The sequence below is a fragment of the Sminthopsis crassicaudata genome, chromosome 5 (genome assembly GCF_048593235.1).
Source record: "Sminthopsis crassicaudata isolate SCR6 chromosome 5, ASM4859323v1, whole genome shotgun sequence".
Classification (NCBI taxonomy): domain Eukaryota; kingdom Metazoa; phylum Chordata; class Mammalia; order Dasyuromorphia; family Dasyuridae; genus Sminthopsis; species Sminthopsis crassicaudata.
The window spans coordinates 276,884,494-276,895,800 of NC_133621.1; the positions used below are offsets into that span (position 1 = coordinate 276,884,494).

At 33.1% G+C, this 11,307-nt stretch overlaps 1 non-coding gene across 1 annotated transcript; it reads right to left on the minus strand.

Annotated features, from left to right (window-relative positions):
* Positions 1-9,045: 9,045 nt before the first annotated feature.
* On the minus strand, positions 9,046-9,164 carry LOC141545242 (5S ribosomal RNA). The gene has a single exon (XR_012482932.1). It is a non-coding gene; the product is annotated as a 5S ribosomal RNA (ribosomal RNA).
* Positions 9,165-11,307: the final 2,143 nt, after the last annotated feature.

Sequence of the window (11,307 nt, forward strand, 5' to 3'; positions counted from 1 at the left end):
TCCAATATTCTGTAGGCAGCAACATATTTCAAGTAGAGTTGGACTCTATTGCTCTTAAGGTCTATTCTTACTCTGAATTCTAATCTTTCTAGTCCCACTCTTCCAGTTCTCCTCCTCTTACCTGTCCCTTTACCTTTCAGATGTATATTACCATTGGAGCTGAATCACAAAAAATAAATACTTTCCAATGAAATCTTTATCTATAGAATATAGCTGAAGGAGGAGATTGATGATTCTCTAACATTTAGAGACATTAAAACAGACCTTGAGGGTAATAATAATATTATAGAAACATAGATTTACCCTTGAAAGGACATTTAAGATCATTGAATCAAACTAGCTCAATGTACAGATGAGTAAACCAAATTCCCAAGAAGAAAAATGGTTTTCTTAGGAGCACTCAGGTTAAGAAGTGGCAGATTTTAGAATTCCACAGCTCTTCCCAGGTTAATATTTTTTCTTTTTAATATTTTAATATAATCCCCCAAGAAAATGTTCATAGAAAATCAAAACCAAATTCCCAACTCCTCAGGCTAAGGGTAACATGTGAATATTGTTTTTTCCAATAGCAGAACTCCAAGCAAAATTCCTGTATCTTTGCCCAACCCCAATACAAAGGAATTCTTACCTGGAGAATAGTCTTTCTTTCCAATCATCTCATTCATCATGAGGTCCCAAGAATAATGGCAAGTAAGCTCACTGGCCAGTTTAAATTTCTTTTATATAACTACTGTTCTCCAACAGAGGAAAAGGAAAGCAAATTAAAATGAGGTGCAATGAAAGACAATCTCCCCAAAGATTTTCTTGGTATTATTATTATTATTATTATTATTATTATTATTATTATTATTATTATTATTATTTTATTGCTGCTGCCATTGTTCTGTTTTTTCTTTCTTTTTGATTGTAACACTCATTTTGCCTTATGAAGTTTTAGTCAATGATGGCATAAAAAGTTTTCATCACATTCAAACACAGAAACACAAATCGCAACCCCTTGCAAATTTTTGTTTTTTCTATCATGGAAATAGAAAATGACCAATAATCTCTCTACATAGGAGCTATTCCACTTCCTTCCTTCCTTCCTTTTTTCTTCCTTCCTTCTTTCCTTCCCTCCTTCCTTCCTTCCTTTCTTCCTCCCTTTCTTTCTTTCTTCCTTCCTCTCTTTCTTTCTTTCTTTCTTTCTTTCTTTTTTTCTTTCTTTCTTTCTTTCTTTCTTTCTTTCTTTCTTTCTTTCTTTCTTTCTTTCTTTCTTTCTTTCTTTCTTTCCTTCCTTCCTTCCTTCCTTCCTTCCTTCCTTCCTTCCTTCCTTCCTTCCTTCCTTCCTTCCTTCCTTCCTTCCTTCCTTCCTTCCCCTTATAGATTGATTACATTTTTCCTACTAAGTAAAAGAGGCTATTCTTTACCTCAACTTTAATCTAATCTAGATTGATTTAAAAAAAAAAAAAACACAGATATAACAGTGAATACCAACAATGCCAAATTACTTTGAGAGAGCTTCATCTCCATGTTTTTGTTTTTTTTTTGATCATCATGTCACATGGCACTGCAGATAGAACAATGAATCTAAAATCAGATCTGCATTCTCATCTCAAGCCTGCCACTACCTAACTAGGAGAATTTAAGCAAGGAACAATGTTTCTGGCCTAAGATATAGCATATATGGCATATAGATATGGACATGGACATAGATATAGTTATAAGGATGCAGATAGAGAATTTATATACAACTTTTGAGAGACTTTTGTTTTGCTTGACTGTCCATATTTGTTATAAGAAATCTTTTATTTATTTTATTTTTAATGGAGTGAGGAGTGGGAAGGAGAAAAATTGTTAAAAAATTTTAGGTAGAAAGATTGGCAGACAGTGCTATAGATGGAAAATGTTACATTACTTTCAGATGATGTCATTGTATTGTTTTATTTAACTGTTTAACATTGTTAGAATAGATCTCAGAAGTTTTGAATATTCTATAAAAGGGTTTAATTTAAAGACAAAACACATCAACAAAACCTTTTTAAAATGAGCATATTGAATAAGAAGTCCACTGAAGTTTCTAATAGCTAAAAATGTGTGCTCTAACAATTCTGAGACAGAAAGACTGATACACATTATGATCTTGTGTGATCATAGGAAGGGTAGGGGATGATTTTGAGTTAAAACTATGTTGGAATGTTCAAAATTCCATCTGGAAAATTCACCAAAATGTCCTTGATGCACATGTGTGGTCTTCAGTTACAATGCAAGTATTAACTCTTCTGTTTGCTTTTTATTATGTGCTTGGGACATGTTTATAAATGAGCAAAATGTTAATCAGCCCAAGATACTTAAAGCTTAAGGATAAGATGAATAAATTTACGTAGCAATGAAAATGTGCTGATTTTAGGAAAATCAAAATTAGCCTTTCCCAGGTGGTCTATTGCTTTTCAGGATAGTTTACAATAATTTGCACTGACTTTAGGATTAATCTGGATATTCTTGTGACTAAATCAAAGAATGAGATACAAGCCAATAAATAGTACAATGATAATCAGAATACATGAAAGAGTACCTTTGGGAATTAGTAAAACATAAATTACTTAGTTGAAATCTTTAAATAAAATTGTGTTCTAACAAAGGTACAAAGCAAAATTGGAAGTATCTGGCAAAGTTTTGCAAACTTTGTGCAGCCCAGCCTTACTAACATTGAAAATAATGGAGGATAATAATGTTCCTGAACATTTAATATAAGGGAGATAGATAGACTGTGGTTAACTTCAAAAGTCGATGATGAAAAGGAAAAGGAAATAACTGGGACTTAAAGTTACATGAATAAAGCAAGAATAATGAGTTTTAGGTGGAGCAATGATGGTAAAGTAAAGGCAAGAATTTATCCAACCTCTTTCTCAAACTCCTCCAAATTCCTTTAAATAATGTCTCTAAAAAATTTTGAGAGCATAAGAACACCCCAAAAGACAGAGTAAAACATTTTCAAGCTCAAAGTAACTTAGAAGGTCAGCAGAAAAGGTCTGGGATACCAGGGTGGGAATCTAAAAAAAAACAACTTAAAAAATACAATCGGTGAAATATAAAAAGAGAACAACTCTCTAAAAAAATAGAATTGATGTAATGGGGGAAAATGCAATGAACAAAGAAATTCATTTAAAAGTTCAATTGGCCAAATGCAAAAGGAGGTAAAAAATCTAACTGAAGAAAATAATTCACTAAAAATAAGATTTGAACAAATGGAAGTGAATGACTCAATGAGATATCAAGAATCAATTAAGCAAAATAAAAAAAAAAAGGAAAAAAGCTTAAACTACTTCATTAGAAAAAGAAGTGACCTGGAAAATAGATCTTGGAGAGACAATCTAAGCACCTCAAAACTGTGATTTTTTTTTTTTTTTTCAGTTGCAAAATCATCTTTTATTTATTTATTTATTTATTTTTTTTAAATTTTTTTTATTATATATATATATATATTTTATAATATTATCCCTTGTATTCATTTTTCCAAATTACCCCCCCTCCCTTATTCCCTCCCCCCGACGACAGGCAATACCATACATTTTACATGTGTTACAATATAGTCTAAGTACAATACATGTGTGTGAATATCATTTTCTTGTTGCACAATAAACATTAGAATCCGAAGGTACATGCAACCTGGGCAGACAGATATTAGTGCTAACAATTTACATTCCCCTCCCAGTGTTTCTTCTCTGGGTGTATCTACCTCTGTCCATCATTGATCAACTGGAAGTGAGTTGGATCTTCTTTATGTTGAAGATTTCCACTTCCATCAGAATACATCCTCATACAGTATCGTTGTTGAAGTGTACAGTGATCTTCTGGTTCTGCTCATTTCACTCAGCATCAGTTGATTTAAGTCTCTCCAACCCTCTCTGTATTCCTCCTGCTGGTCATTTCTTACTGAGCAATAATATTCCATAACTTTCATATACCACAATTTACCCAACCATTCTCCAACTGATGGACATCCATTCATCTTCCAGTTTCTAGCTACAACAAAAAGAGCTGCCACAAACATTTTGGCACATATATGTCTCTTTCCGCTCTTTAGTATTTCTTTGGGATATAATCCCAGTAGTAGCGCTGCTGGGTCAAAGGGTATGCACAGTTTGATAACTTTTTGGGCATAATTCCAGATTGCTCTCCAGAATGGCTGGATTCTTTCACAACTCCACCAGCAATGTATTAGTGTCCCAATTTCCCCACATCCCCTCCAACATTTGTCATTATTTGTTCCTGTCATCTTAGCCAATCTGACAGGTGTGTAGTGGTATCTCAGAGTGGTCTTAATTTGCATTTCTCTGATCAGTAGTGATTTGGAACACTCTTTCATGTGAGTGGATATAGTTTCAATTTCTTCCTCTGAGAATTGTCTGTTCATATCCTTTGACCATTTATCAATTGGAGAATGGTTTGGTTTCTTATAAATTATGGTCAGTTCTCTATATATTTTGGAAATGAGACCTTTGTCAGAACCTTTGTTTTTAAAAATATTTTCCCAATTTGTTACTTCCCTTCTAATCTTGTTTGCATTAGTATTATTTGTACAGAAACTTTTTAGTTTGATGTAATCAAAATCTTCTATTTTGTGATCAATAATGATCTCTAGTTCTCCTCTGGTCATAAATTCCTTCCTCCTCCACAAGTCTGAGAGGTAGATTATCCTCTGTTCCTCTAATCTATTTATTATCTCCCTCTTTATGCCTAAATCATGGACCCATTTTGATCTTATCTTGGTATATGGTGTTAAGTGTGGATCCATATCTAATTTCTGCCATACTAATTTCCAGTTTTCCCAACAGTTTTTTTCCGAATAATGAATTTTTATCCCTAATGTTGGAATCTTTGGGTTTGTCAAAGATTAGATTGCTATAGATGTACCCTTTTTTGTCCTTTGTATCTAATCTGTTCCACTGATCTACCGGTCTATTTCTTAGCCAATACCAAATGGTTTTGGTGACTGTTGCTATATAATATAGCTTTAGATCAGGTACACTTAGACCACCTTCCTCTGAGTTTTTTTTCATTAGTTCCCTTGCAATTCTTGACCTTTTATTCTTCCATATGAATTTTGTTGTTATTTTTTCTAGGTCATTAAAATAGTTTCTTGGGAGTCTGATTGGTATAGCACTAAATAAATAGATTAGTTTGGGGAGTATTGTCATCTTTATTATATTCGCTCGGCCTATCCAAGAGCACTGAATGTCTTTCCAATTATTTAAATCTGATTTTATTTTTGTGGCAAGTGTTTTGTAATTTTTCTCATATAATTCCTGACTTTTCTTTGGTAGATGGATTCCCAAATATTTTATACTATCAACATTTGTTTGGAATGGAATTTCTCTTTGTATCTCTTGCTGTTGCATTTTGTTAGTGATATATAAAAATGCCGAGGATTTATGTGGATTTATTTTGTATCCTGCCACTTTGCTGAAATTTTGAATTATTTCTAGTAGCTTTTTAGCAGAGTCTTTGGGGTTCTCTAAGTATACCATCATGTCATCTGCAAAAAGTGATAGTTTAATTTCCTCATTTCCTACTCTAATTCCTTGAATCTCTTTCTCGGCTCTTATTGCCGAGGCTAGCGTTTCTAGTACTATATTGAATAGTAATGGTGATAGTGGGCAACCTTGTTTCACTCCTGATCTTACTGGGAAAGGTTGCAGTTTATTTCTATTGCATATTATGCTTACTGACGGTCTTAAATATATACTCCTGATTATTCTAAGGAATAATCCATTTATTCCTATACTCTCAAGAGTTTTTAGTAGGAATGGATGTTGGATTTTGTCAAATGCTTTTTCTGCATCTATTGAGATGATCATATGGTTCTTATTAATTTGATTATTAATATGGTCAATTATATTAATAGTTTTCCTAATATTAAACCAGCCCTGCATTCCTGGAATAAATCCTACTTGATCATAGTGTATTATCTTGGAGATGATTTTCTGAAGTCTTTTTGCTAATATCTTATTTAAGATTTTAGCATCAATATTCATTAAGGAGATTGGTCTATAATTTTCTTTCTCAGTTTTCGATCTACCAGGTTTAGGTATCAGTACCATGTCTGTGTCATAAAAGGAATTTGGTAGGACTCCTTCATCCCCTATTTTTTCAAATAATTTATATAACATTGGGGCTAATTGTTCTTTAAATGTTTGGTAGAATTCACATGTGAATCCATCTGGCCCTGGGGATTTTTTCCTGGGGAGTTGATTAATAGCTTGTTCTATTTCTTTTTCTGAAATGGGACTATTTAAGCAATTTATCTCCTCCTCTGTTAATCTAGGGAGCCTATATTTTTGGAGGAAGTCATCCATTTCACTTAAGTTATCAAATTTATTGGCATAAAGTTGGGCAAAGTAACTCCTTATTATTTCTCTAATTTCCTCTTCATTGGTGGAAAGATCCCCCTTTTCATTTGTAAGACTATCAATTTGATTTTCCTCTTTCTTTTTTTTGATCAAATTTACCAAAGGTTTATCTATTTTATTGGCTTTTTCATAAAACCAACTCTTGGTTTTATTTATTAATTCAATAGTTTTTTTACTTTCAATTTTATTGATTTCTCCTTTTAATTTTTGTATTTCGAGTTTAATTTTTGGTTGGGGGAAAACTGTGATTTAAAAAAAAAAGAGCCTAGACAACATTTTTCAAGAAATCATCAAGGAAAACTGACCTGATATCCTAGAACCAAAGGATAAAATAACCATTGAAAGAATCCACCAATCACCTTCCTGAAAGAGATCCCAAGAAATATTATAGCTAAATCCCCAAATTATCAGATTAAGGAGAAAGATACTGTAAGCAGCCAGAAAGAAACAATTCAAATTTCGAGGAAATACTAAACATATGCATCAAGTGGTACAGCATCCAAATTCCTAAAGGAGAAGTTAAGAGAGGTACAAGAAGAAATAGAGAGCAAAACTATACTAGTGGGGGATCTCAACTTTGCTCTCTCAGAACTAGATAAATAGAATCACAAAATAAAAAGAAAGAAATTAAGGTAATGAGGAAACAAAATTATCACTCTTTGCAGTTGATAAGGTGGTAGAGTTAGAGAATACTAGAGAATCAACTAAAAAATTACTAGAAATAATTAACAACTTTAGCAAAGTTGCAGGATACAAAATAAAACTACATAAATCATTGACATTTCTATATATTAACAATGTAGTCCAGCAGCAAGACATAGAAAGACTAATACTATTTTAATTACCTGTAGATAATATAAAATATTTGGAAGTCTACCTGCCAAGAGAAAGCCAGGAACTATATTTATGCAAGTACAAAATACTTTTCACACAAATAAAATTAGTTATGAACAATTGAAAAAATGTCAAATGCTCAACAGTAGGCAGAGCTAAAAAAATAAAAATGACAATTCTATCTAAATTAATCTACTTATTCAGTGTCATACCAATAAAACCACCAAAAATTACTTACAGTGTTAGAAAAATAATAACAAAATTCATCTCTAAGAACAAAATGTCAAAGATTCCAAGGGAATTAATGAAAAAAATGCAAATGATGGTGACCTACCTGTACCAGAATTAAAACTATATTCTAAAGCAGCAGTCATCAAAACTATTTGGTACTGGCTAAATAATACAGTAGTTGATCAGTGGAATAAGTTAGATTCACAAGACACAATAGTCAATAACTATAGCAACCTAGTGTTGGATATACTCAAAGACCCCAACTTTCGCAATAAGAACTCACTATTTCACAAAAATTGCTGCAAAAATTGAAAATTAGTTTGGTTGAAACTAGACATTGGCCAACACCTAACACCCTAGAGCAAGATAAGGTAGAAATGGGTTCATGATTTAGACATGAAAAGTGATACTATAAGCAAATTAAAAGACCCAAGGGTAGTCTACCTCTCATATCTGTGGAGAAGGAAGGAATTTCTGGCCAAAGAATATGAATTACAATATGGATAATTTTGATTACATTAAGTTAAAAAGTTTTTGTACTAATAAAAGCAATGCTGACAAGATTAAAAGAGAAGCAGAAAACTGGGAAGACATTTTTTACATCCAAGGTTTCTGATGAAGGCCTCAATTCTAAAATATAGAGAGAATTAACTCAAATTTTAAGACTACAAGTCATTTTCCAATTGATAAATGGTGAAAGGAAATGAATAGAATTTTCAAATGAAGAAATTAAAACCATTTGTAATCATATAAAAAAATGCTTTAAATCACTATTGATCATAGAAATGAAAATTAAGGCAACTCTGAAGTACCACTACACACTTCTCTGATTGGCTAAAATGACAGAAAAATATAACATGTTGGATTACTTATTGTCTAAGGGGGAAGGGAGGGAGAAAAAATTTGGAAACAAGGTTTTGTAAGAGTGAATGTTGAAAACTATCTATGCCTATATTTTGAAAATAAAAAGTTAAAAAAAATTCAAATCCCAAAATAGGAATACCTTTATGTATAATAGTGAACTAGTTAGCAGATACAATGGACAACCCCAAAGGCTGGGAAATATGCTTTTGGGAAGCATGCCATGATATGAAGGGAGCTTGAATGAAAATTTGGAACATGTCTCTCAGGATCTGTTTCCTTATCTGCAAAGTGTCAAGACGTAATGTTTCCATAATGAAAAAACAAAAAAATAGACCTTAGAACTGGAAAGCCCTGGATTTAAATCTTGCCTCTGACATCTAGTGGTTATGTATCCTGAGCAAGTCATTATACTTTAGAATGCCCCAGACAGATATCTAGGAAACTAAGTGCCAGAATGGGTGCCTATTATTATTAGTGAAGGGAATATATTCATGGGAAATTTGATTTGAGGGTTCTTTCATCAAACTCCTCTAAATAATTTACTTCATGATAAGTGTGGAAATACTTAGAAGAATTGTACGTGTTTATTCTATATTGAATTACTTGCTGTCTAAGAGAAGAGGGAGGGAGGGAAAGAGAGAGAAAAAAATGAAAAACAAGGTTTTGCAAGGGTGAAGTTGAAAACTATCTTTGCATATATTTTGAATAATAAAAGGCTATTTTTTTAAGCCTACAGCACTGGGTATTCCCAGGCGGTCTCCCATCCAAGTACTAACCAGGCCCGACCCTGCTTAGCTTCTGAGATCAGACGAGATCAGACGTGTTCAGGGTGGTATAGCCATAGACTAAAAGGTTATTTTTATGAAAAAATAATAATAAATAAATAATTTGCTTCAAGAATTTCAAGTCAGACTCTGCAACCATTCACTGTTTTCCTGTCACAAGCTTGTGTTTCCAGCTGAATAACAAATCAGTTGCCAAAGGATGTCAACAATAACCCCATCTAGATTTTAGTCTACGCAAGTCTGTCTAGAGTAACATATGAGGTACTAGCTAATTGCTTTAATCTGAACAGCGTCACCTAATTAAACTTTCGATTTAATTACTCAAAGTGTCCTGGTATGAATAGCTCAATTTGTTATTTTAACAACTAACCAGATGAATTCACAAATATTTTCCCCCTCACTTCACCAGTGTCCATGAAGTCTCTTCAAATGTCCCATGAGCAATAACAATGATAGTCATATTGGAGAGACTTCTAAAATATGAGGAAGAGAAAGATAATAGCATTTATCTAGGAAAAAAATACAAAGCTGGGTAAAATATGAGAAAAAATTGTTAAAGCTTGGGATAAGAGATAAGGGGGGAAAGAAGTTCACATTTCTTGTTGACTAGAAGGAGACAGGTGTAATAAATGAAATTGTCTCTCTAAGGTTGTCTCAGATTTCAAATACACCACACACTCACTTATGCATACATATACATATACTATATGTGGATGAATATTTGTAATGGGCCAGAATTCTGGAGAAATGTACTTGAAACAATGATTCTTACAGCAAGGTACTCAATAGAATTGATAAAACAATGGTTATCTAGTTTAGCATGTGAATTTTTTAGTTCAGTATAATTGATTTAATCTGACAACAAATAATGGTTCCCTAGTGATATTATGATTGGTTTATACTTAGTATACTGTAATGATGTAATTGTAATAGAGCATATAAAGTGGGACAAACTCAGAGGCAGGCTGGGAGAAGACAGAAGACTGGAGCAGAGGATTGGAGATCAAGCTCTCAAATGGAGACAGACTTAAAGGCAAAGACTGTCGTGGAGGTGCTCCTGCTTCCTCCACAGAAATCAAGATACGTTCTGGAGGTCCTCCCGAAAGCTAGCAGAGCCTCAGGTGAAGGAGACAGCCTGTGAAGGAGATAATAGAGAATTTGTACTTTATCTCTGACTATTCTTGTGGTGATTACTCTGCTGAAACGAAGGCTGGTCCAAAGACCTCCAGAAGGCTAACTAGAACATTACAAATATCCATCTATATTTGTATATATACACACATACATACACATATATGTTTTTGGTTTTTGGGGGGTTGGGGTTTTTTTTTTACTAGGCTCTGTGAATTCAGATTTGGCATCAGGATGACCACATATTATTTAGATCCTACCTGGAATACAGGCTAATTGAGTTAACTCAAACTTTTCAGAACTCTGGACAATTCTCTAAAATTATATATTATAAAGGAATTTTCCCGAACTGATGAAATAAAAGGTCTGTACCAATTCAAATATCAAGTAAGTCGGGAGGAACTTTCACTTACAGAGAAATGAAGTATTTGCTATGAGTATGTCTCATAAAAGAGATGAAAAAGACTCAAGCTGTCTCATAAAAGACCTTGAAATACTCCTCTGCAGGGAAGAAAGAAAATCACAATTGCAATTCTTCAAGGAAAGAATAAAAAAAATAGCATCTCAGAAAAGAAGCAATCTACCAGCAAGCCCGAGAACAAAGCACATGACTCTATAGTCATGGAGACAGACTTAAAGGCATCTTGACGAAGAAGCAAATATATGGATAACAAAATATTCCAACAGATGACATCAGCAATCTTGTAGGAAGCATCAGTCAATTAGCATTTATTAACTGCCTACTGTGTGCCAAACACCATGCTAAGTGCTAGAAATACAATGAAAGGCTAATAGCCAAAAAAAAACAACAAAAACCCAGTCCTGTTTTTGGAAGGAGATCAACTAAAGGATTTATACCTATTCTTTTGGAATAGGGGAAAGCTTATATGTTTATTTGTGCTATAATTTTGAGTTAAATATTCCTCTGTAACAATAATGTTAATGCATTGTTGGTGGAATTTTGAAGTTAATCTACCATTCTGTAGAACAATTTGGAATTATGCCCAAAGGATTGTAAAACCATGCATACCCTTTCACATTTTCCACCTTTTTACACTATCAGGTCTGTACAC